This window comes from Malania oleifera, chromosome 13 (assembly GCF_029873635.1).
Source record: "Malania oleifera isolate guangnan ecotype guangnan chromosome 13, ASM2987363v1, whole genome shotgun sequence".
Lineage (NCBI taxonomy): Eukaryota > Viridiplantae > Streptophyta > Magnoliopsida > Santalales > Ximeniaceae > Malania > Malania oleifera.
This window is the reverse complement of record NC_080429.1, coordinates 85,015,120-85,040,389: the sequence shown is the minus strand read 5'-3', so window position 1 is coordinate 85,040,389 and position 25,270 is coordinate 85,015,120. Positions and strand designations below refer to the sequence as shown.

General features: G+C 36.3%; 2 pseudogenes; both read right to left on the bottom strand.

The window, feature by feature from the left end:
- The window catches only part of LOC131145524 (histone deacetylase 5-like), a 99,934-nt pseudogene that overhangs the window by 57,878 nt on the left and 16,786 nt on the right, over positions 1-25,270 (bottom strand).
- On the bottom strand, positions 12,438-12,773 carry LOC131146158 (large ribosomal subunit protein eL34-like; annotated as a pseudogene).

The window sequence follows — 25,270 nt, the reverse complement described above, 5'->3', positions numbered from 1 at the left end:
GTACTCTTAAATAAAACAATAATGTTTTGAAAATTTCCAAAAATAGTCCTTTGGAGTAGCTTAAGGGATTTTAACGAAGTTTGGGAGGAGGATGAGCTGAGGAGCAGGAGTGTTTCTCAGCAAAGACAAACTTACAAGCCACCATTAATGACTTGGTCTTGTTCGACATGGCATTCAATGGGACTAGTTTCACTTAGCCTAACCAGAGACAAGGCCATGCACCTATTAAGGGGGCAAAAATGGAATAAACAAAGTGATCTATATGCTTGGATGGGTCCAAGATCTAATGAACGGCACATATCAAGCCCGCGCAAGTACTCCCTTGGTGCTGACAAATAGGATCAGAGCTGATGTTTTCATCAGTAGAAAGAAAACATTTCATTCACCAGATTACTAGAAGCCGATGTCACTACTCACTTGAGGCCCAAACAGCAGCACTTGGGAACAAACTGCAATCGATTCGAGCATCCATTAAATTCGCATAGAAATATAACTGGTCTGCCATCTTATAGATGTTGGTTTATACTTGCTGTCTCACTGAATTTCAGGAGTAACCTCTTTGCAAATAACCTAACCAGTTCTGCACAAAATTGTTCGCATTTCATTTTAAATAAAACATTGCTGCGCCATTCTGCTCTTGCCTGGCAATATTTTTTGGTTATTTTGAGTTCTTCTGTTCACCAAAATATGTCATTGAGTATTTTGAAATTAAAGAGAAAAATAGAGAACCCACCTCTAGTCGCTGTCTACATTGTTAGCAGCAAGCATTTTTTTCTCCTGTCCCTTGGCTCCTTGTGAAAACCAACTAAAATTTTCTCTAAAGATCATGGCTTAGAACAACTAAGAAAATGAAATCTACAGGCCTCCTGCAGCAAAGCAATATTGCTCTATATCAAATTAACACTATCGCCTATTGTGTCTGATTGAGAAAAATACACAGATGTTTTTAAATATAAGAAATTATTCTTTAGTGAAAGCAGAAAATCAAGAACTTTAGAATGGAGAAACTTTAACAAAGTTGACTGGTAAATAGAATAATTTTTTATTCTTGCACTATGAAGCAAATAGGTGAAGATTATAAAGTTTGGAGCCAGTACAAGCTGATTTGCTTTCAAACTTGCTATGGCCCAATCGGACTTAAAGATAAGAACACCATAAATGAAAATTTGAAAAGGCAAGTCCGTTTTTTTCCCCTTATATTTCTCTGCTACCAAATTCCTGGAACAAACAGGGAAAAAAAAAGAAAAGGAAATTGCAAAAAGAAAAAAACAAGTTACTGGATTACTTTTGGTGAAAGCGATTGGAGCGTAGGAAAAATTCCTATTAAGATATCTGGATAACTTTTTGAAGCCAATTCACTTCAGATATGCGCTTACTATTGACTTAATGTATCGTGTTTTATAAGAAATTTCCCCAAACAGTTTGATTTTGACCTCTTCTTTTATTTGTTTCGCTCTTTTCATGTTTCTGCATGGATGTAAGTGATGCAGGCGCAACATCAAAGATCAGCAGCCCTGAGAGAGATTAGACAAAATTGAAGAGGAAGGGGAAGGGAGGAGGAGAGGATGCAAGCGAGAAATCACGTTCACTTCTCAAATTCAAATTCAACAATAACTGCCAACAACATCACTTTTACACACTATTTATAAGAAACCCTAGACACATAAAATTACACACATGCCCCTAAAACTACATGAATTGCAAACCCACCCCTACATTCCACAAATATTACAAAAAACCCCCAAATACACATAATCCCATCCTAATTAATACTAAACACACATAACAAACAATTAACTAAACTAAACAATTCCTTCACCCAACTCTACTAAATTATTCCCCAGCAAAGGCCTTCTGAAGGTCTTGTTACTTCTAATCCTTGAAAATTTCAAAATTCAAGACTAAATTTTTTCCTTGACCCAACTCTTCTTAATTATTCTCCCTCAACGACATCTGAAGGTCTTGCTTCCCCCCAATTAGAAAAAAATTAGCCTTAAATTTTGAAATGTTGGAGGATTAGAAGTAAAAAATAAACTTGGACTCTGCGACAAAATAACGCTTAAATGAGATAAAAAACCACATTCCACTTGGCAGCACCAAGACTTGACTTGAAAATTAGTATCAATAAACTCATTAAGGATGACAAACTCTACAATAGGAATGTTTGGAAGACTCTGGATGCCTTCAAACACATTCATTATCTCGCTTGTATTGTCTTCAAGTTGAGTAACTTTAACATGATCAATAAATCCATACTCCAAAGTGCTGATGGTACAATAATTCTTCAATTTCTAGTGTTACGTGCCAAATTGCCGCACTTGCTTGCATTATATTGTGATCATGATCAAAATAAAATGCTGCAGATCAAAATATCGTGGAGAAACCAAAAATATCGCGGCTGCTGGCAATTTCTAGTGAAACTGACAGTTGCAGGGACTTCGACAACTTCTCTCGACAACTTCTCTCACGTGCATCACCGGTGGCAACTTTCTAGCAATGATTTTTGCGCGAAGGGAGATCAAGGAATGGGGAGTATACTTATAATGGTGTTGGTGGGGTGATGGGAAAATCGTAGGAGGATAGGATTTTTGAAGTGCTGGCTGCTGGAGCATGTTTGGTCGACATGTGGGGCCACACAACTGGTCTGATGGTGATGCAATTTTGTGGGGAAGGGTTTTGGAGGTTTCTGTTCCCAATGGAATGGGTGGCGTTGTAGGATGGTGGCTGGAAAGTGGTGTTCAGAAACTGCCTTTTGGTTTTTTTTTTTTTAAAAAAAAAAAAAAAATACTGAAACCGTTCAAAGCAGGGAACCAGAAGCTAGGGTTAAGAATGAAAGAAGAGAAATAGAGAGAAGAACAAGAAGAAGGAAGAATATGAGAGAAGGGAAGAGACCTGCAGAGCAAGAAATAAGAAATCAGAGAGAAGAATCGAGAGAGACTGAAAAGAGAAGAGAAGAAGAAGAATTAAAAAGGGAGAAAACTGCTGCAAATGTAAAAGGCAGCAATTGGAGAACAGAACACTAAGAGAATAAGAAACGAAGGAGAGAGAATTAGAAACAGACCAGAGAAGAAGAGGAGGAGATGAAGAGAGGGGAAACAAGGAGAGAAGAGGGGAAGAGGGAGTGAGAATGGGAGGACTGAAATGGAAGAATAGACGCCGTGGTTAGGCTCTGATGCCAAATGATGAGCCAGCATCAAGGATCTGCGCAACCATGGGAGAGAATAGAAGAAATTGAAGAGGAAAGGGAAGGGAGGAGAAAGGAGATACACGGGAGAACTCACATTCACTTCTCAAATTCAAATTCAATAATAAGCACCTACAAAATGGCTTTCCACACACTAGTTACAAGAAAGCCTAAATCACACACATACTCCTAAAATTACATAAATTACAAACAAACCCCTACATTACACAAACATTACAAACAACTCCCAAATACACATAATCTTATACTACTTAATACTCAACACGCATAATAAACTATTAACTCAACAATTCCTTGATCCATTTTTCTTAATTATTCTCCGGCGAAGATCTTCCCAAGGTCTTGCTTCTTATCCTCAATCAGTAAGGTTCTCAAATAATACTAACCAGGAAATGATAACTGCATACATTTTGGTATATTTCCTTGGACACAAATGAAACATTTGAAGCTTCTCCAAACCTTTCTAACATGATTACCAACAAGAAGAAAGGAGCCTAAAAAATCAATGAATACATTTAATTTATTTTTCTTAAAGCATTAAATTAGCCTACAACAGAGATAACATCATGCAATGCCTATAATAGAACACGAAAAAGTAACATAAATTAGTTGTGTCTGAATTCCTCATCTCATAAACAAAATCCCATTACCTGTACGGACCTATGGCTTTGAGTATCAATAATTATTCCCCATTTTTCACATCCTGCAAAAAATTTATTATGACAAGAGAAGCACAACAGTAAGTGTATAGAAATAAGTCAATGATAGAGGCGCATAATTACAAAAGGTGCAGAAATTGTTCTGAAAAGAATGGCTAATAGAGGTCGCTTGAACTTGGCACTAGAGATTAAAAGATTAGTGTAATTCTTCTACCAAACCAGCAAAATAAGTCTACATGCAACCCCTACAGAGGATTAGTCTTAAAAAATTAAAATTACATCATTATAACTAAGATTCCTAATTTCAAAAATCCAAATTAAGGGAGGGAAAAAAAAAATAAAAGCACAAATAGAGTATCAATATTACAATTTATCGTATATTTTATTATTATGTACATTTTCAAATATAAATAATATATAAGACATTATTGTTATTATAATACTATTTTATTATTCATACCACAATAATAGCATTGCATTTTATTGATAAACAAAATTATGTATTATATGTAATTTTGTATATTATAATATTACTAAATTTTATTATATAAATTATTAATGATATTAGTAATTAATATTTTATTTTATTTAAATATTACGTACTTAATAATAATATAAAAAATCAATAATCATATTGCAATGATGTCATCATATTTTATGGTTAGCTAATTTATTTAACACAATTATAAAAACTAAGCAAATGTCAAGCGAATGGAGGAAAATAACTTTAACACATATATACAAAAATAAAGGAGATATTCAAAATTGTAATAACTATTGTGTAATTAAACTTATGAGTCACACAATGAAACTATGGGAAAAGGTAGTTGAACAAAGATTAAGGTAAAAAACAAAGGTCTCAGAAAATCAATTTGATTTTATGCCTATATCTTTTAAATAGATTAATGGAAAAGTTTATAGAAAAGAATAGGGAATTGCATATGGTGTTTATTGACCAAAAAAAAAAAAAAGTGTATATAATAGGTGTATTGTTGTGAATGTGCTCACATTCTAAGGGAAAACAAGAAGAAAATATGTGGAGCAACAGCAAACAGTCGACTAATTGGCCAAATCAATCGATTGATTAATCTAGAGTTCAGAACAATTACATTATGTTTGAATCGGTTGACTGATTGGCTCGAAATATCATGCGCAAATTTTTGAATTTTGAATAATTGAACGTCAGTATGGTTGGGTTTCGGGGGGAAACCTTCGAGGGGGCTTATATATACATAGAATATGATGTATATAGGATGCCAAGGAAGCCAAGTGTGGTAGAGGAGAGTTTTGAGAGAATTCATGTATTGTTCATGTAATTTGGACAAGAAGATAGTGAATTTTTTCCGTTTACTCCAGTGGATGTGGGCTTTGCCAAACAACGTAATTCCTGGTGTTATTGTTCTTGTTATTGCTTTATTTACTTGCTGTGGTTGTGGAATATTTTTGTATTCATCATTTAGATTGCTGCAATTGTTTGTGTTTGATTCTTCCAACAATTTTATATTTTGCTGTGCATTGTTTAAGGTCTTCTTTTTCACAACATATACTAATATCATTAAGGACATATATGATGGAGTAATGACTAGTGGTAGGATTATAGGTGGAGAGACTAGGGAATTTCCAATCACAATAGGTGTATATCAAGGATTTGCTTTGAGCCCTTATTTTTTTTTCTTTAGTGATGGATGAACTTTCTAAGAGTATCCAAAATGAGGTTCCATGGTGTATGTTGTTTGTAAATGATATTGCCTTAATTGATGAAATTAGGGGTGTCGTAGAATCTAAATTAGAATTATGGAGAATTTTTAGAATCTAAAGGTTTTAGAATAAGTAGAAATAAGAAAGAATATATGAAATATAATTTTAGTCATAGTAGGAGGAATATTGGAGACAAATAAATTTAGTGATGAAGAAATCAACAGCACTAGTAGATTTCAATATCTTGGATTTATTATGCAAGTTGAAGGAGAAAATGAAGAAGATGTAATGTATAAAGTTAAAGCAAGTTAAGTAAAATGGGGAAGTGCTTCAAGTATGCTATGTGATCGTAGAATACCCTTAAAATTAAAAGGAAAATTTTATAAGATGATTGTAAGACCAACTATGTTATATGGATTAGAATGTTAGGCGACTAAAAAACAACATATCCAAAAAATAAAAGTTGTCGCGATGAGAATGCTAATATGGATGAGTGGTATAACCTTAAAGAATAAATTAAGAAATGAATATATTTGCGGTAAGCTTGATGTAGCTCCTATAGAAAATAAGATAAGGGGGGGATAACTCAGATAGTTTGGGCACTTGCAACATTAGGCGACATAGTGTGCTAGTGAGCAAAAGTGAGTGAGTTACTGTGAGTAATAGAAAGGGTAGGGATAGACTTAAAGATAGTAGGGATTTAATAGCTTTGAATTTGTCGAAGAAAGTTGTCCATGATCGCATAAATTGGCGAGAAATGATTCATGTAGCTAATCCCACCTAGAGAGACTTATGACTTGGGCTATTGTTGTTATTGTTGTTGTTGTTACATAACATGTAATGATGATGATGATGAGGATGATACTTTATATCCAAAAAGTGGTACAAACATTAGAAAATGTGGTACATTTTCATTCTGGAATGTTAATTGAATATCCAAGGTTTCAATTTAGTATTTTTCACATAACATATTCTTTATTAGTTAAAGTAGAGAATTTTTGCATTACATTCTATTTTTAGTACTTATTAATCCATTTCACAAAAAATCTCTTCTATAAGTAGGAACATCTTAACATCCCCTAATGCTCTTAATACATTTTTCACCAATATATCTATACAAAGTATGCCTCTAATATTCCACATTTTACATGTGCCTTACTGTGATCCCATGCCCATTCATGAATCGGAATGTTCCATATTCTAGGTAACGTTGATGCAGTTGTCATCACCTATTTCTTTATTGTGATGCAACCAAAACAAAAACAGAAATCATATCAAAAAAGACCCCTCACATCAGCAAGTCAAGCAAAATAAAATTGGCACTACTAATGTTCTTCGCAAGGATATTGGGGCCTAAAACCACAACAAGAAACTTGCAATTGGTCACTAAGAAAATATGCATTGATACCATTAAGGATTACTATGTGAAATAAAATATACTAATAACGAGCAGGTCTGCAAATGAACCAAGCTGCTCATGAGTGGCTTGGAAGCTTGACTCAATAAGTGCTCTTTCAGGCTCATTCATTACATAAACAAGTGATTTCCAAGCCCAACTTTGTGGCTCGTTTAATAAACAAGCCAAACCTCAACATGAATGGGTTCGGCTTGTGAGCAACTCGTAAATAGGCTCAATTTTGGGACGTATCTAATAGGCTTGAATTAGAATCATTTATGGGCTAATTTAACAAGGTCAAATTAGACTTGGTAAATTGTAGTGCGCTTAGAAGTAGGGCCCATTTTCCCCTTTTTGTTTAACAAAACTGCTCATCTCTTGAGGGGTTTCGAAAGAGCCAAACCATTAGTGAGCATCTCAACAACATGACTTGATAAGGACTCGTGATCTCATTCATTTGCATAATAAACAAGCTTTAGCAGTTATATCAACGCTCACTTTGAGCTTGGCTTGAGTTTGAGCTTGGTTAAAAATTTAATGAACAAGCTTGGGCATAACAAAGCTCGGCTTGGCTCAGCTCTTTTGCAGCTCAAATAATGGGACATTATATCAACAAATAGATAAAGAAATAAACAAGAATGTTTAACACAAGCCTTAAGAAGCATGTAGCACATGTTTTAGTGTAATATCCGACAGAATACGAAATCAAAATAATGCATTGCACCCCAACTTTTTTAGATAAAAATTATTATTAGAATAAAGGAGATTACAAGAATTAGAGGAGAAGAAGTCCTAAAACAACAGTAAACAAAAAATAAATAAATAATATATATAAATAACTACAGTTAAAATAACATAGCCCTCCAATCTCATTGCACGTCAACAAGTTGCACACTAGGAAAAAGAGCAAGAGTCAAGCGCCAAAAAGAAGCCAAAACAAGAACACTAATCCACGCCAAGTCTAGAATTATGTCCCATCCAAATACACACCACAGAAAAAGTAGTGCAACTCCAAAGCTTTTTCCAACAGTTTGATTAGTTAACACACCTGTAATGTTCCATAAAGCGTTTCTTCCCACTTTTCAAATGAACTAGCAAACACAAAGTTTCCATTGGAACAAAACAACAGCTAAACTTGAACATGCTCAAGGAAAGGACATTGCAAAAAAGGGTGCACATAATTGTTGGGAATAAAGAACGAATTCCCGAAACCTGTGAGAAACAAAATAGAAGAAAAATAATGCCAAAGAAAAAAAATCAATCACACGCACAAGACAATATTTACGTGGTTCGGCAATTTTGCCTACGTCCACGGAGTTGTAGGGATTTTAATATTATCAGGAAGAAATCACAGAGAGTGTGGCGATACAATGCTCTCCCTTTCGCTCTCTTGCAGGTACAACCACACGAACCCTAATCACCCGAAAGCAATCCTCACGGCCCAAGCCTTCGCTCCATGGACTAAACCTTAGGATAGAAATCTCTAATTAAATAGAGGTCGGGTCGTCATCCAAATTAAAAACACAACTAGGCTCCACAAAAGCCCAACAATAATCACTGTATAATAAAATATATTTCCATGTTTTACTAAAGTATTCTCTAAGAGATTGGCTAGCTGTTGAATACTATTTCCATAGTCACAGTGCATTCACTAATGATAGATTTTAGATGTAGCTTTGGAAGCAAGTGAAGTTGTGAAAGATGCTGTTAGAAGCAAAAAGAGGAGATTGGTTTCGAAATTTGATTTTGGAAAAGCTTATGACTCTGTTAGTTCGGGTTTCTTGGATAGAGTGATGGGCAGGAAAGGGTTTGAGCAAGATAGAGGAAATGGATTATCGGGTGTGTAACGCCCTGACACGCCACGTGGGCCTAGGGTGCTACTTTAGTTACGTCTGTGTACCCGATACCATAATCATTCTATAATTGCAGCGGAAATGAATAATATATTCTCCGTAATCCATTTTCAGAGTTCTAAACTACTTTTATATACAATAGTCTCCAATTATCCATATTACAACCCATTAAAATAGTACAAAAAGAAAATTCAGTCCATACACAGTACATAAACTTTACGATTAGCTCGGCCCCTTTAGCCCCGCTAAACATGATCTCTATAGTTTTTTAAAAAGATAATTTGTATATTGGGGTGAGACACTTCTCAGTAAGAAAGACTAAGTTAAAATCAATGTGTAGCCAGCATAAATTTTAGTGTATACAAAAAATAACCAGTTCCTCATTTAATTGAGAATATCATTTAAAAATATATAGTCATTCCATATAGTTGAAAATATCATTTTTCCTTTCTATTGTATAAACCAGTTCAGTAAATATTTAACTCCATTTACATAAATCCACAGATATGCATATAAGACAACTCCCTGTGACTAACGCCATTTACTTCCCCCATGGCATGGGTTGTGTAGCCCAAAGGCTGGACTAAGCCTCGGTGATCAGCTCAAAACAAAGTCAAAACATCATCCTCTGCAAGTACGTTTGCAGGCATCCACAACCAAGCTACAGGTCCGACGCCTTTACTTCAACCTCACGCAGGCAGTCAGCTGAGACCCCCCTACACTTCTATCCAGAACAGTGTGGGTGCGCATGGTCTAATAAGCAATCACTAACAACGGTACCGTGCTCACATAACAACTGGTCCCCAGGGCTCCTAAAGCATATCATGCAATTTAAGTAAATAAAACAGTAGTATAAATCACTTCATTTCAACTGCCATTTAATAAACACGAGGCCCCCGGCCGTGAGTTACACCCGAGTCACAGCCATCAAATAAAACTTAGCCCCCGGCCATCACATAAAACCCAGCCCCCGACCGTCATATCACATCCCTACATTATTCATAAGTAGTTCCAGTATGTTTCACAACCATTCTCAAATTTGGTTTCTTGATAAACCATAAAATCATTCACTTGCCTCACGATTTCAATATTTGAAAACAGTCCAGGAGACAACCAAAGATACACAATATTTTTAGTTCGTAGTAATATTCAAAAATACTGTACCATATATCATAGGTTTGTAAAATTTTTGTTAAACGGTTGGTTTTCAACATAGCCTTTGAACTTATAAATATATATATACCAGTTTAATCGGTTCAAATTTAATATAAATGCTGACTTAACTTAATCCTCTTACCTGATTCCTAAAAAGCCTGCTAAAATTCTAATCACGCTCGAGGCGTTCAAAACTCCAAACCCTGAAATTACATTATCCCCAATAAAATCAACTCAAACCCAGTATAAAAATCATTTACTAACTTTTCTAGGCTAGCAAACTCTAAACACACACATAAACCCTAAAATATCTCACTTACCCTGATTTTGGGATGGTGTCCCAAAACCCAAAATCAACGATCCATCCCGATTAGGTTGTAGAGAATCTTCCCTAGATCTCCGTGGCAGTTCTTGATCGTCAAACCAGGCTAAGATGGGTACGAAATCGAAGGGAGAGAGTGAGGGAGCCGTAGGGTAGAGAGAGAGAGGCGTGAGGAGAGAGAAATCCTCGCTTAAAATGAAAGTCACACTATTTATAGGCAGGGCTTCGTCGACGAGACACATGAGTTCGTGGACAAGCCTAAGAAGAACGTTCGTTAACGAAGCTGTGAGTTCGTCGACGAATCTCAAAACTATCTGAAACCACTTTTGGTAAATCTTCGTTGACGAGACACGTGTCTTCGTCGACGGGCCAAAGAAGGATGTTCATCAACGAAGCCAGTTGGTTCGTTAACGAATCCCCGCAGACTCCCTTTTAAAAATCCTTTTCCTTTTTCCTTCTTTCTTTTCCCTTTTCCTTTATTATTTTTCCTAAATAAATTTCCAGGTCTCTATAGGGTGCCTTTCATCTATAGCTTTTTCTGTTCTAGAGAACAGGGAGGCTAAACCCTCTTTTAACGCTTCTAGGGGTCTGAGACAGGGAAATGCTCTATCCCTTTTTCCTTTTCATTATTGTAGCAGATGCTTTGAGTAAAATGATTGATAAAGGGGTTAACAGAGGCTTGGTGGAAGGGATAAAGGTTGGCAATGAGCACTTGCCTAAATGGCATTTGCAATTTGCAGATGACACCATTCTTTTTCTTCAAGTAGACATGGATCGTTCCTCCAATATTTAACTATTTTGCAGGTGTTTGAAAAATTGTCTAGCCTTAGGATTAACTTCACTAATAGTGTATTGTCAGTGTTGGAGTTGATTCGAGTCATTCTGCAAGAATAGCTGGTTTAGTGTTGTGAGCTAGCGCATTACTAATTTCCCTTAGGTGGTAATTACTGCTGATTATTTTTGGGAATCAGTTACCGTACAGCTGGTTCTTTTTGGGAACATTTTTTGAGAGAGTAGCTAGGAGGTATGATGGGTGGAAAGGAGCTTTTTTAACTCATGGGAATCACACTAGTCTTGTTCATTTTGTCTTTCTTCTAACCCCCCATATTTTTTATAAGAAACGAAGATGACTTCATTAGAAAAGAAAGAATATACAATTAAAAGAAAAATAAGTCACCCTATTCAAAACATGAAATAAAAGAAAAAGGAGAAAAATAAAAATAGAAATGCCCACCAAACCAGCTGAATATATTTTGGGGGGGGGGGGGGAATCAATCCTTTAAAACAACCACCGACAGCAAAACCCCAGAGTAGGAATCCTATCCCATAACAAAGAAGCTAACGTTTCCCCTATAAATATGCTCACATTTCGCACCAAACAAGTTCCCCACAATAATGCAAAAACTGCACATCTCCACAATGCAGAGGCATCTTTACTCTTGCCAAACCCTGAAAATGATGTGGAAAACAAATCATGCTTTGACTCTGGACAAACCCAACACTCCAAATAAATCAAAAATCTTATCCAAACAAACCTAAATGCTCTCCAAGCAAACACACAATGCAAAAACAGACATGGCACTGACATGGCACTATTTCAGTGAACTATCCAAACATAAAGGAAAAAACATCTGGGGGAGAAAGGGTGAGAGTGGCTTGAAGATTAGAGAAATTGATAACGGATTTCTTGTGGTCCGGGGTAGGTGAGCACGATAGAGACCTTGCAAGTTTGGCAACTGTGTGTAGGTTCAAAAGGGTCGGAGATTTTGATCTGGGTAATTCGGTGTCCAAAAATATTTCTTTTGTGGAGGAAGTGTCTGCACTTCCTTTAGAACCGAACCTCTCTTTGGTACAGGGTAGTCTGCAGTAAATTTGAACTTCAAAACGGGTGGGATGCCATAGTTGGGATTAATATTACTTATTCGAGTCATTAGGAATTTGTGTCTCAAATTTATTACTCCTCACATCCCCCCCCCGGGTGGCCACATTTGATATAGTGTTGGTAATGGGAGAAATCTACTTCTGGGCGGACTATTGTATTGGGGAGGCTCCTTTAGCTATTTATATCCCATCTCTTTTACATATCTTCTTTACAACTCTTGCAAGAGAGTGGGTATTCTTGGGATTTTCATTTTGTGAGAAAGGATCCTTAATCACTGTTGAATAACTGGTTAAAATGGAAGGAAGACCTTTTTAACAATTTTTTGCTCCTCACCAGAAAGTCTCGAATGATCCTCTCCCTCGCAGCACCACCAGACAATACGCCACCATAGGCACGATTCACAGACCTACAATTCCTGGATAATCTAGGCCTCTTATATTCAGTAGGTCTCAAGTAAGGAATCCCTTGGATCACACTTGGGACCACTGGCTCCCTTCTTAGTACTCTGGCACACCAATCAACCCCGAGGGTTTTAACAACCCTGTGTTGGTTGGATTTGATGGTATAGCTATGCAGCTTTCGATACGTGAGTCGCTGCACCATTTTCAAGAGCTTATGCCTCTGCCTTTTTCTACCCAGACGAAGAAGATAAGATTGAGGCAAAAGGGCTGATTACCATAAGGTCCTGGGTTCTAGTCTTGTTGCCCGCATTTATTGTGTGGTGTTTAAAAAATTATTGTATTCCCTATCACAGGTGTTATTTATCATGTGTTTATCTTTCCACATACTGTCTGGCTGCAAGTACAGGGGACTGTTAAGGCTAAATATGCATTGTTAGCCCACAACCTAATAGCTTAAGCTTTTAGGTAAAGTGGTATTTGGACAATCACTTAATGAGTAAGTGAGAGAGAGAGAGAGAGACCAACGAGCTCATCCCTTTGATTAATGTGCTTCATTCTCTTTGCTTCCGGTTGAAGAGTGACAAAAGTTTGTGGTTTTTTCTTGAAAATTCTTTCTTTCCTCACTTGACTCATATTCCTAACGCTACTATTTTTGCCCTTCTATTTGATATAAAAAGCCAAAGTTCCTTCTAAGATTAAGGCCTTTAAAAGGACAGTGATCCTGAAAAAAAATAATAGCTATGGTTTGCTAAGAAACGAAGACCTAACAAGTCTTTATCACCTGATGTGTGTGTCTTTTGTTTTAAGAGTGAAGAGATTTGTTCACACTTGTTCACCTTCTGGAGTAAGTATGGTATTTTTGTAGAGAGTTGGGTGTGCCCTTCCCCTTTGGAAGCAATTTTTTTTGTTATGATGTTTAGAGAAATTAGGAAGGGGAAGAAGAGAATGGCTTATTGGCAGTGTTTGATTGTGGCTATCTTTTGGTGTATATGGATGGAGTGAAATGCCAAAATTTTCAAGAGTATTGAATATTGATACTTCTCTTAACTAGCTTTGGAATAGAGTGGTAATCATAGATAAATGCCCCATATTATTGTATTACCACACACCATAATTATACTAGCGAAAGCGCACATGCCCATATCAATTTTACATAGCTAATGATAAAGTTGTACCTTACATTATGAAATAGAGCTACAAAAACAACAAGCCTTTAGTTCCACTAGGTGGGGTCGGCTACATGAATCATTTTCCCCCAATTCACCCGATCGAGAGTGTTTTCCTCTATTAGATTAAGGGCTATTAAATCCTTCCACACTATCTCATTCCAAGTTATTTTAGGTCTACCCTACCACTTTGCATGCTAGAAATCCTCACAAGTGCTCTACTAGGCCTGTGTTTCTAGCCAAAACGAAATGCACATATTTTCAATTGACAGAAGTTGCCTTCAAATTTGCTTTGGGATAGGATTTAGTACTTGGCGTCCTTGGCCTTTTAGTGGAGGCCTTTTAAGGGTATGTATTTTGTAGATGTCCGCCGGGGCTCAAAGGCCTTATTGTTTTTAATAATTTTTATCTTCTCATTTTGAGGATTTCTTACCCACCTCTTTGTATATTATTCTTCTCTACTTAATGAAGTTCTTTTTCTATTGTGAGAGAGAGAGAGAGAATAGAAAAGTTAGTGTATTTTGCCATAATATCAAGCTGAATTATTTTTAACAAAGAAGCATAGGTGCATATGTGTGTATGATGGGATTTGCAAGATCTATTGGAGGCTCTTTCATAATTGATGAAGATTAACCAACAAAATTATTAATGAGATTTTGATCAAAATAGTAGTAAGATTTATATTAAGTAGGCCATATGAAAAACTACCACAAGTGTCAAAAAATAAAGGCAAGCAATAAAAGAACCTATCTTTGTTTTCCAATTTCCTCACCTTTGTTTTATATATAAAGCCACTCCTGGAGCTTTTATTCTATCTTAACCAGCACAAACAAAACTTACAATATTCTACCCAAAGTATTCTTTTTTATCCTAGTTAATGGTTATTTTAGTCTTTTTAGTCTTTTAGTATTATTATTAGTGTTACTGTCATGTTAATAAGAGAGAGTTAGTAATGGTACTATGGTCATTAGTTTGTATTTGATACGTATTAGGGAGAGACCTATCGTTGTGTTAGGTCATCCATTTAATCGAAAAATCTCAAAATGGTGTCAGAGATGGTTATGAGGAGATCCTGGATTGTAGTCTTGTTGCCTGTGTTAATTGTATTCCCTATAAAGGGTGCTATTTATCGTGTGTTTAACTCTCCACGTGTTATTAGGCTGCATGTGCAGGGAGTGTCAAAGCTTGACATACATTGTTGGCCCACCACCTAATGGTTTAGGTTGTTAGGTAAAGTGGTAATATAACATGGTTGTCATTGGCTTCACAAATATTGTGTAGCACTACGAGATTATGTTGTCAGAAAAGAAAATGATTATTGATGTCAAAACAGTTGATTTTCTTGGGATGAAGATTAGCCAAGGGAAATATGAGCTGCAACCACATATTGCTACACAGTTCAGCACCTTTCCAGATAGTCGGATGATGACAAAACAATTGCAACAGTTCCTTAGTATTGTCAATTATATGGCAAACTTTGTCCCAAAGCTGGCAGCTTACATAACATTACTCCACCAGCTTTTGAAAAAGAAAGATGTGCCCCCTTGGGAAGCTAAACACACAGAGACAGTAAAATCACTCAAAGAAATGACCACAAAATTACCACCATTCCATATTCCTGACAAAGGAAAGAGAATCTTGTAGACCGATGCTAGTGATTTCTATTAGGGAGCAGCTTTAATTGAGGAAAAAGAAGATAGGACTAGACATATCTGTGGATACAAGAGTGGAGCATTCAAAGAATCAGAATCGCACTATCACTCCACCTTCAAAGAAATATTGGCGGTAAAAAGAGGGATTGGAGAGTTCGAATTTCATCTGATTGGAAATACTTTTACAATTGAAATTGATATTTCCTCCTTTTCAAAGATGATCCAATTCAAGTAGAAGATCCTCCCGCAAGGACAACTTCTTAGATGGACAAATTGGTTTTACAATATAAATTTGAAGTAAAACACATCACAGAGAAGCACAACATCCTTAGTGACTTCCTCTCACAACCAACAAATCCCCAAACTCATCCCTAGGTTCTCTTCCTCATTGCATCTTCATCATCCTATTCTCTTTCACAACTTGTCCAAACCCTTCCCAATGAAATCCAAGATAACATCCTTAGCCACACCATTGATAAGGGAAATCACAAAATGATCTAAGGTCTCAAATCCCTTCTCCTCTCAAAATACGGTTTAGTTGATGCACCAATAAAATACTTGGACTAGCACCCTCTTTTTCCATACATCAATGACCTTTAGGTCCCCACACTTTCCCATTTGACCTTCCCTAAAGAAGCATTCCTCCTTCTTTGGTACCTTGCAAGGACCTACCGTCTCAATATGCTCCTTCACAAACCCTGAACCTATGCCTTCATAACAAATCACAGACAAAAACCACGCCAATACAGTTACTTTAAAGATTGGCTACTATTTTTCAAAACAAAAGCACAATGGGTTAAACAATTAGATTTCATTACTGGGTCCCCATATTTACTGGTTATTTTCCACCTCAAATGTGAGATCCAAATCCAAGACGGGAATAGGTATGTTAATATCTCTCCCATCTATGAAAGGATACGGAGCTTCAAAGAAAATCCCTTTTCGAATCCGCATCCACCAACACATAATTGGATTGATACAAGGAAAAGTCCATGCCACATAAATCAGATTGACCCGAACAGATTACCACAAGATTTATTCAACCCAATGCACTTTCAGGATGACGAGAGATCCAAAAGCTCTCATTACCCAGTTTTGTTTTCCCATTTCTATAGTACCTACCTAATGAACAGGCTGACACTTTATTATGTGGAACAAACAAAGAGTAATGGGACAATCGAAGACCTGGAGATAATGGCGGTCTACCTAACTAAAGAAGAAGAGGAATATAGGGCAAGAATGGACCACTGAAGCAATCATCTTTGTTGTGCCCAACTTTATCTTCATCCGTATTATCATTTTCAGCTTCATCGTTACTTGTATTGTCATTATCAGTCAACTTTATCTTTATTTGTATTATCATTTTCAGTTTTATCTTTATTTGTATTGTCATTGTCAGTCAGCTTTAGCTTTATCAAAAGTTGTGTAAAGGAGATAAGGAAAAATAGTATGTCGAAGGCATATTCCAAGATGTCATGGCATATTCCCTCAATCCTCATCTATATAAAGAAGGTTCTAGCCTCTAGCTAGACAGAGCAAGTGAGAGCAAAGAAGTTTATTTTAAGATTTCTCTTGTAAGAGTTCCATGTATAACTCTTGTTCTTGTTCTTGTACCCCATTTAAAAATTAATGAAATTTCTATTAGTGTGTTCATATTACTTTTGTTTCTTTCTTCCACATCCTTACTTACGATCCTACACTGAGTGCCCATTTGGTATCAAAGCCATGGTTGCTTAGAGACTCCTTCGGAGCCTCCATCACTCCTTGAGTGATGGACAAAGGTGATTGTCCCAAACCCAGTATGCTCTATGGTTGCCACATTTAGTGTGGATCCTCCACATCAGAACATTGATGGACAAAACCAGATTGTAGGTTTCATTCAAACCATATCCAAAAGAGTGCATGAGGAACTAATGCAAATGATGGAGCACATGTCGGCATTCTCTCCAGCTTTCAAAAAGAAAGAGGCAGAAATGTAGCATCTCAAAGCTCAGCTAAATTCCCTCAAGCAAAGCCAGCAGTAGCAACATAGACAGGCGAGGATTGACCATCTTTTCCCTCCATCCACTTTGGAGGGAGACCTCATACTCATCAATAAAAAGAGAACGATCTAACCAGAGTATCTCTCAAACTGCACTCCCTAACGAAGTGATAGAAAAACAGCATGACATATGAAAACTCCCACTACCTTTTTTTTATCAATAAAAATATATCTAAATTAAATTCACCAGTCATCCATCTAGATAACACAACCCATACACAGCCCCCACAACTCCTCCCAAAACTGGGATCTATAAGTAGGTCTAGAAGGACCATAAACCAAAGTAAACCACCACTACCTCTTCCCCCCCACCTCCAGCAACACTAATAAAGAAAAAGGAACCCTTGACATAATCCACCCAATTAGTCACCCATGTGTCTCAAACCACCAAAATACCCCCAGCTGCCCCTCTTGAAGATAGAATAGCCCAATATTTACCTCTAGCTAGATCTTCCTAATAATACCACCATGTACACATTCTAACCTTGTTTTCCATAGAAGTAAAGCATCAACCATCAAGTCAATATTTGGACACCAATTCCTGGAACAAACCCCTTTTTCTACAATCTCCTAGCCTCTAAAGTTCCAACTCCTTACCCTCATATTTTAACAATCTTAACCAACTTACTATCCACCCCCCTCCCCAAAAAAGAAATCCCGCATAATTGAAGATTTTAAATTTTTCAACACTTTCTGAAGACTTCTTTTTCCTTTTCATAAGTTATATGTGAAACAGCCAATCAAACCTCCTTCCCTAAAGGACTAACCAATTTTATCCCAGTCTCTTTGAGAAAGATCTTGCAGATCTCAAATTGTCTCTCTCCCCCTGAAGGACAAAGGATAATTTCCTCTCCCCCTTCAGCACCCAACCTGTGCACAAAGTAATATTTAGTAAATTATGCGCATCACCTTGAACGAGAAGAATGCCTTTCAAAGGCTTAGAAAACCCTTCATCATTCCAATTGGAGATCATTTGAGACTTACCCAAGACTCTCAAGACTACCTTTAGGATCAATAGAAGCAGAATCTTAATTACTTGCAGTAACGGCAAGTTCCTTCCTCAACTATGATGTTTTGAAGGTGCATGCTTCTTCAAATGGCGAACACCAACCTGTACATTCTCAGAGTTCCTCCCAGAGTCCAATGCGCCCCACTTGCTGATGAAATAATTCACAATCCCCCAATTCCATTGTACCTGAACTTGACACCTCATTTTCTCTAGAAGTTTCAGTAGGATCAAATTCATATCTGAAACTACAGGTCTCAGTTAGTTGTTCCAGCAGTAGACCTCTTTCAGACTCACTCATACTATCATAATCATCACCCCCCTCCTCTCCAAAATCTTGGGACGAAGGAGTTTTAAGTCCATCATCCCTAGCATCACCTCATTTCCTTTTACAGTCAACTCATCTTTAATTTTCCCACATAATCTCTATTCTCATCCTTACTTGATCCAAAGGTTCAAAGCCCCCATCAATCTCATAATCTTCTATTGCATCCTCCCCTTAACACAAGTTTATTTCTGGAAATTCATCAGGAAGATCATAAGAAACGCAATTTTTCACCCTTTTTACCCAGAACAACTGACACAAGCTGCCTAACTTCACCTGGCACCTTGTCGAAGAGCCATCCACTTCTCCTGGAGTAGCACCTCCAGCTCCTTCTTCCGAACCCAGCTGTTTTGACCCTCTGTAATTGCTTCTTCCAATCTCCTTGTTAGCACTTTCTTTCAAAGCTGCCCTTTGATTTAGCAGCCCCAACATAATTTCTCTTAGTTCCAACCCAACCCCTCATATAAGGTTGCTTTAAGTACTGGGCCGACTTCCTTAAACCTCCATTAAGTCCAGTTCACACAAGATCAAAACCCCTATTCTCCTTGTAAGAATGGATATCAACACAAAATCCTTTAACCTTTGAAGAAATTTTATTATTCAAAATGCAATTAGCAAGGGGATAAATGTGCAGAATGAATCAAATGGATATAGAAAGAGCTCCAGGAGAAAACACCAAAAGCATCCAAATTGTAAATCTTAACATCCCGCTATAAGAGACAGAAAAGATTCCAATAAAGAAAAAAATGAAGGTCTTCCATTTCTCTATGATTAAGATTTCTATGAAAGTTGAAGTCCCAAGAAACAATATCAGGGCTCCAGAAGAAAACACCAAAAGCATCCAAATTTCAAATCCATACACCCCCCCACCCCTACAAAAATACCAAAAGAAATCCAAAGAAATAAATGAAGAAAGATCCTATGCTTCCCTATTGTCGAGGTTTCTATGAAAGTGCAAGTCCCAAGAAACAATGTCATTAACAGCAACCAAGAAAGATGAATAGGAGCTTATTAGTATAAAGAAAGACAAAAAAGAGAAGTTGAAGAAAGAGAGGAGCACTACTCTCCCAGCCAATGATACTTCCAAAACTGAACCTGACAACTAACCCCAACTTTAAACTTAGCACAAGAAGAGAAAAAGGGATAACACCAATGAAATGATTTTCCATAGGTTTTCATGAGTCACCGTCACTATCATATCAGCATAAATTTACTCTTAAATCTTAATTACTTTATGCCAAAGAGAATCCACTTCTTACAACCATTACCAAGGCACAAGCCTCCCTCACTCTTCAACCTTCTTAACAACCTACCAACTCACCACATGGTCTCTCCTCCTGACTAACGAAATCACTCAGGATCTAATCCACCAGCCATCTTTACCAGAATTTTAAACAAAGAAAGAAAATAAAGAAAAACTGACATAAGACAAGGCTGAATAAAAATAATAGGACTTTCAAAAAAAAAAAAACCACCAGTCAAGACCCTCAGAAATTTTAATCACCACAGGCTCCCAAACCTCACTGAGCGAGGGCTATCACCTAAAGGCACTCCTAAATAAGGCAAAAGTTGTTCTAGCAAACAAGAACCAGTAAGCAAAGCAAAACTAGAAGTCACCTCCAAGAGCACCTAAACCACATTTTCCCAGATTATCCTTTAGCCCCAAAACCAACTTCAAAACCAGAAGAATAGCAACAATAGTCAAAATATTACAAAAGGCGGATCTGTCATCAGAGAAAAACATCAACAAATTCTAAGTGTGAAAAAATATCACCGGATCCCTACCCACGACATTACCCTGAACATAACCTCTATCAACTGCCCTTAAATCATCTTGCTCAACACATCCACAGCCAAAATAAAAGGAAAATGCCAAAATGCCTCACCCCCATGGAAGATGAAAATAAAGACTTGGGTTCCCCATATAATAACAGAAACGGAAGAATACAGGTTCCCTAATCCAACCTCTCCATCTCACATCAAACCCCTTCCTAACCAACTGTCTAAAAAATCCAACTCACCCTATCATAAGCCATCTCAAAATCAATTTTAAACACTATCCCTTTCTTCTTACTCCTAGCCTCTTCAACAACCTCATTAGCCGCAAGAATATCCAAAATCTGTCTACCTCCAAAAAGCAGATTAAACACTGAAGACAGTTTCCCCCTAAGCCTATCCGCTTATATACACTCATAACCAAACTAATAGGCCAACAGTCATTCACCCTAACAGAATGATCCTTCATAGGAACTACAGAAATGAAAGTGGAATTCATATTCTTAGGAATCACCCCATTAAAATAGAAGTCATGAAACACTCATCAAAGCAGTTCAAGCCATATCCTAGCAAATACTGGAAATTAAAATTTTTAAAAAATAACAAAATGAAACCCAATTTCACATCAACTTGGTGGATTATGCTGACCAAAGCATGAAAATCTTCCGCATAAATTAAGAGATTTATTCGTCATTCACAATTATTTCATCAGCACCACATAGTGAGAACAGAGCAAAAGCATTCATTGCCAACCAACCAGGGTTAGCACTAAAGACATTATGAATCAATGATGACACATCAAATATGAGGAAGCAATTCAGGAAATAAATGGAAACATGAGGAAATCACACACGTAATTCTGTACAGGCATACAAAAGCCTTATCCTCCTGGTCACTATCAGGACGAAGGAAAGTAACCCCTCCAGGACCCCAGGACCCCATGAAGGTGTATGATTGCGTCCAAAGAATAAACGATGACCGACAATTTTCCACAAAATTTCCTTGGGTGGGCTTTTATCCATTGAACCCGAATATTGTTTTCGCATACCTTCCACCTAAAAGTAATTTTACAAACATTAAAGGGAAATAAAAATAAAAGGAGTAAAAAAATCTGCACAATATTTCAAAAGTTACGCACAGCAGCCAGTACAGACTTCAATAACTAACAATATACTATATGCTTGCAGCAAGAATAACAATGCTTAACAAACACAAACATATTACAGAATACAATGAAGAGGTACAAGCTCCTTTTTTTTAATTTATAAAAATACAAGCCGTTGGCTTGGAAATAAGGATACATGGTATCCAGCTTGGAAATTTATTGAATGAAATATCAATTGATATCATAGGATAACACAAGAAAATTTAACTGCTGATTATGGACAATCATGTTGAACATAATTATTTTAATTTCTTAGTCAACCATTAAACTAATTTTAATTGTACTTGAAGTTCAGTTAAGTTACATAAGCCTCATTGAAAGGTTATTATTTGTTGTTGTTGTTGTTTCTAGATAACAAAAACTTCATTAATGCATGAAGAAGGAAAAAGTTACAGAAAATAGAAGACAAGCCATCCTCCTTCGCAAAAACAAAAGAGTAAAAAAAAAAAACCAAGGATTTACATTTTCTTTTTTTTTTAGCAAAAGAAGAATGTCATTAATAGATTAAGAATGTACAACGAGGAGAATAAGACATCTCCTCAATAAAGTCTGGAAAAATCAAGACAAAAAACAAAGAAAAATTGAAAAACTAAAAAGACCAAAAAAAACAGCACAAACTAACAATCCAACACATAACGCCAATCACTGAATATCAAGAAAGCTCACACCCTTAAAATTCTCCAGCCCCACACACCAAAGAGAAGCCAACTAATGTATCTTGACCCGAACCAGAAGATGGCACAACTTCTTCCCTAAAAACATACACACATTGCTCAATCCAGTCCCCAAAATACTGCAAAGAAAGCACATTTCCAGAGAGCTGCCCTTTCATTTTTCCTGCCAAAACCAACAAAAGAAACTGCCAAACAGTCGTCCACTGCTTCTAAACTCACCCAACATTCACCTAAATAACCAAATAACTATTCCATACCCTCCAAGCATAATCCAATGTATAAAAAGATGCAATGCAGAATCTGAACAATTTAAAAAAAGAACACAGACGTCAGGAAAGAGAGCCTTCAAAAAACAAACCCTTACATAAAACACACAACAACAACAAACCAAGCCTTAAGTCACACTAAGTGGGGTCGGCTGCATAAATCCTTTTCCGCCAATTTACACGATCATGGCCAATTTCCTCCAACAAATCAAGGACTATTAAATCCTTACTATCTCATTCCAAGTGATTTTAGGTCTACCTCTACCCCTTCTACCGCCCCTCACAGTAACTAACTTACTCCTAACTAGCACACTATTTGGCCTATGTTGCAAATTCCCAAACCAATAGAGTTGTCCATCCTTAGGAGAACTATGCCTAACTTGCTGCGAATATGTTCATTCCTTAATTTATCCTTTACCATTATACCACTCATCCACCTTAGCATTCTCATCTCGGCAACTTGTACTTTTTGGATGTGTTATTTCTTATTCGCCCAACATTCTGACTCATATAGCATAGCTGATTTTACAACCATATTATAGAATTTCTCTTTTAATTTTAAGGGTATTTTACAATCACAAAACATGCTCAAAGTACTTCTCCCTTTTACCCAACCTGCTTTAATTTTATGCATTACATTTTCTTCAATTCTCCTCCAGCTTGCATAATAGATCCAAGATATTAAAATGTACTAGTGTTATTGATTTCTTGACCATCAAATTTAACCTTTTGTCCAATATTCCTCCTAATATGACTGAATTACATTTCATACATTTTGTTTTATTTCAACTTATCCTAAAACCTCTAGATTCTAAAGCTTCTCTCCATAATTCTAACTTAAATTGTACTCCACCCCTAATCTCATCAATCAAGACAATATCATCTACAAACAACATAAACCATGAAACCTCATTTGGGATACTCCTAGTAAGTTCAGCCATCACTAGAGCAAAAAGCAAAAGGCTCAAAGCAGATCCTTGATGTACACCTATTATGACAAGAAATTTCCTAGCCAATCCACCTGTAGTCCTTATACTAGTCATGACTCCATCATACATATCCCTAAAGACATCAATATACCTACTACATATGCCATTTTTTTTTTCTAAAACCCACCATAGAACTTCCCTAGGTATCCTCTCATACGCTATCTCTAAGTCAATAAAAACCATATGCAAGTCTCTTTTCCCTAAACTTTTCTATTAATCTTCTTAAAAGATATATAGCTTCTATACGAAATCTCCTAAGCATAAAACCAAATTGATTTTCTGAGACCCTCATTTTTAACCTTAGTCTTTGTTCAATTATCCTTTACAATAGTTTCATTATATGACTCATAAGTTTAATTCCACAATAGTTATTACAATTTTAAATATCTCCTTTATTTTTGTATATAGACATTAAAGTGCTTTTGCTCTATTCATTATGTCATTTTCTTAGTTTTAATAGTTGTGTTAAATAAATTAGTTAACCATATAATTGTGTTATCATTTATCACCTAGGTATTTGCTGCATTTACAAACTTCAATTGGGATGTTATCCAGTCCTATACCTTTTCCACTTTTCATCTTTTTTAATGCAAACTTGACTTCATTAACTCTAATTTTGCAAATAGATCTCATATTTTTAATCTTTTTCTCATTTTTCAATTCTAAGTTTAAGCCTTCTACTTGATTTTCATTAAATAGTTTATTAAAGTAACTTTGTCATCTTTCTTTTATGTCTTCTTCCTTAACCAAGGCAATATCACCCTCACATTTTATACATTTTACAGTACCTAATTAATTAATCCTAAACCTATTAGGATGAAACACAATAATTTTTTAATTTAATTACTATTAATCAACATCCAACGAGGGTGCATCCATTGCCACCCCTCCCCCCAGCACACAAAAAAAAAAAAAAAAAACTATTTGGAGAAAAGGTTTCAAATTTGGAAATGTTGGAGGATCAAAAACAGGATGCAGCGAACTTGGGCTCTTCTGAGCAAGTGCTTGAGGAATGCAAGAAACCTTGTTTCTCTAGTATCACAAAAGAAAGAAAAGATTTGAATTGAGAATTGGCATCAATAAACACATCAGCAGTGACAAACTTAATAATGAGAATGCTTTGAAGACTTGGATGTCTTCAAGCACATGCATTTCCTTGCTTGTAGCATCCATCTTCGTATTGAGTGACTTTGACATGATCGATATTGCTACAATCTTCTTCTTTGGTCCGTTGGTACAGCAAGTTCCAGATAATCTTCTTATCGTTATAGTGAAAAACATGTATTCTCATGCTTAGTACAAGTAGGTCCAAGCATCTTTACAGTTTTATATGGAATTTGGATGGAAAGGAATAGTCGTACCTTTTTTAAAAAGAGGAATTCTGATACTTTGCTTTGGGATAGGATTCAGTACTTGGCTTCTCTCTGGTCTTCTACAGCTGACGGTTTTAAAGAGGTGCCTTTCTCCAATCTTCAGAGATTGGAAAGAGATTTTATTTTGATGGTTTTCTAGTATATCTTGGTTTCTTCTTTTCATAGGAGGATCTTTTTACCCTACTTGTACATTCTTTCCTCTTCAATGAGTATATCTTCTTTTTCTATCAAAAACAAAAATAATGAATCCTGTCCTAACAAAGAAA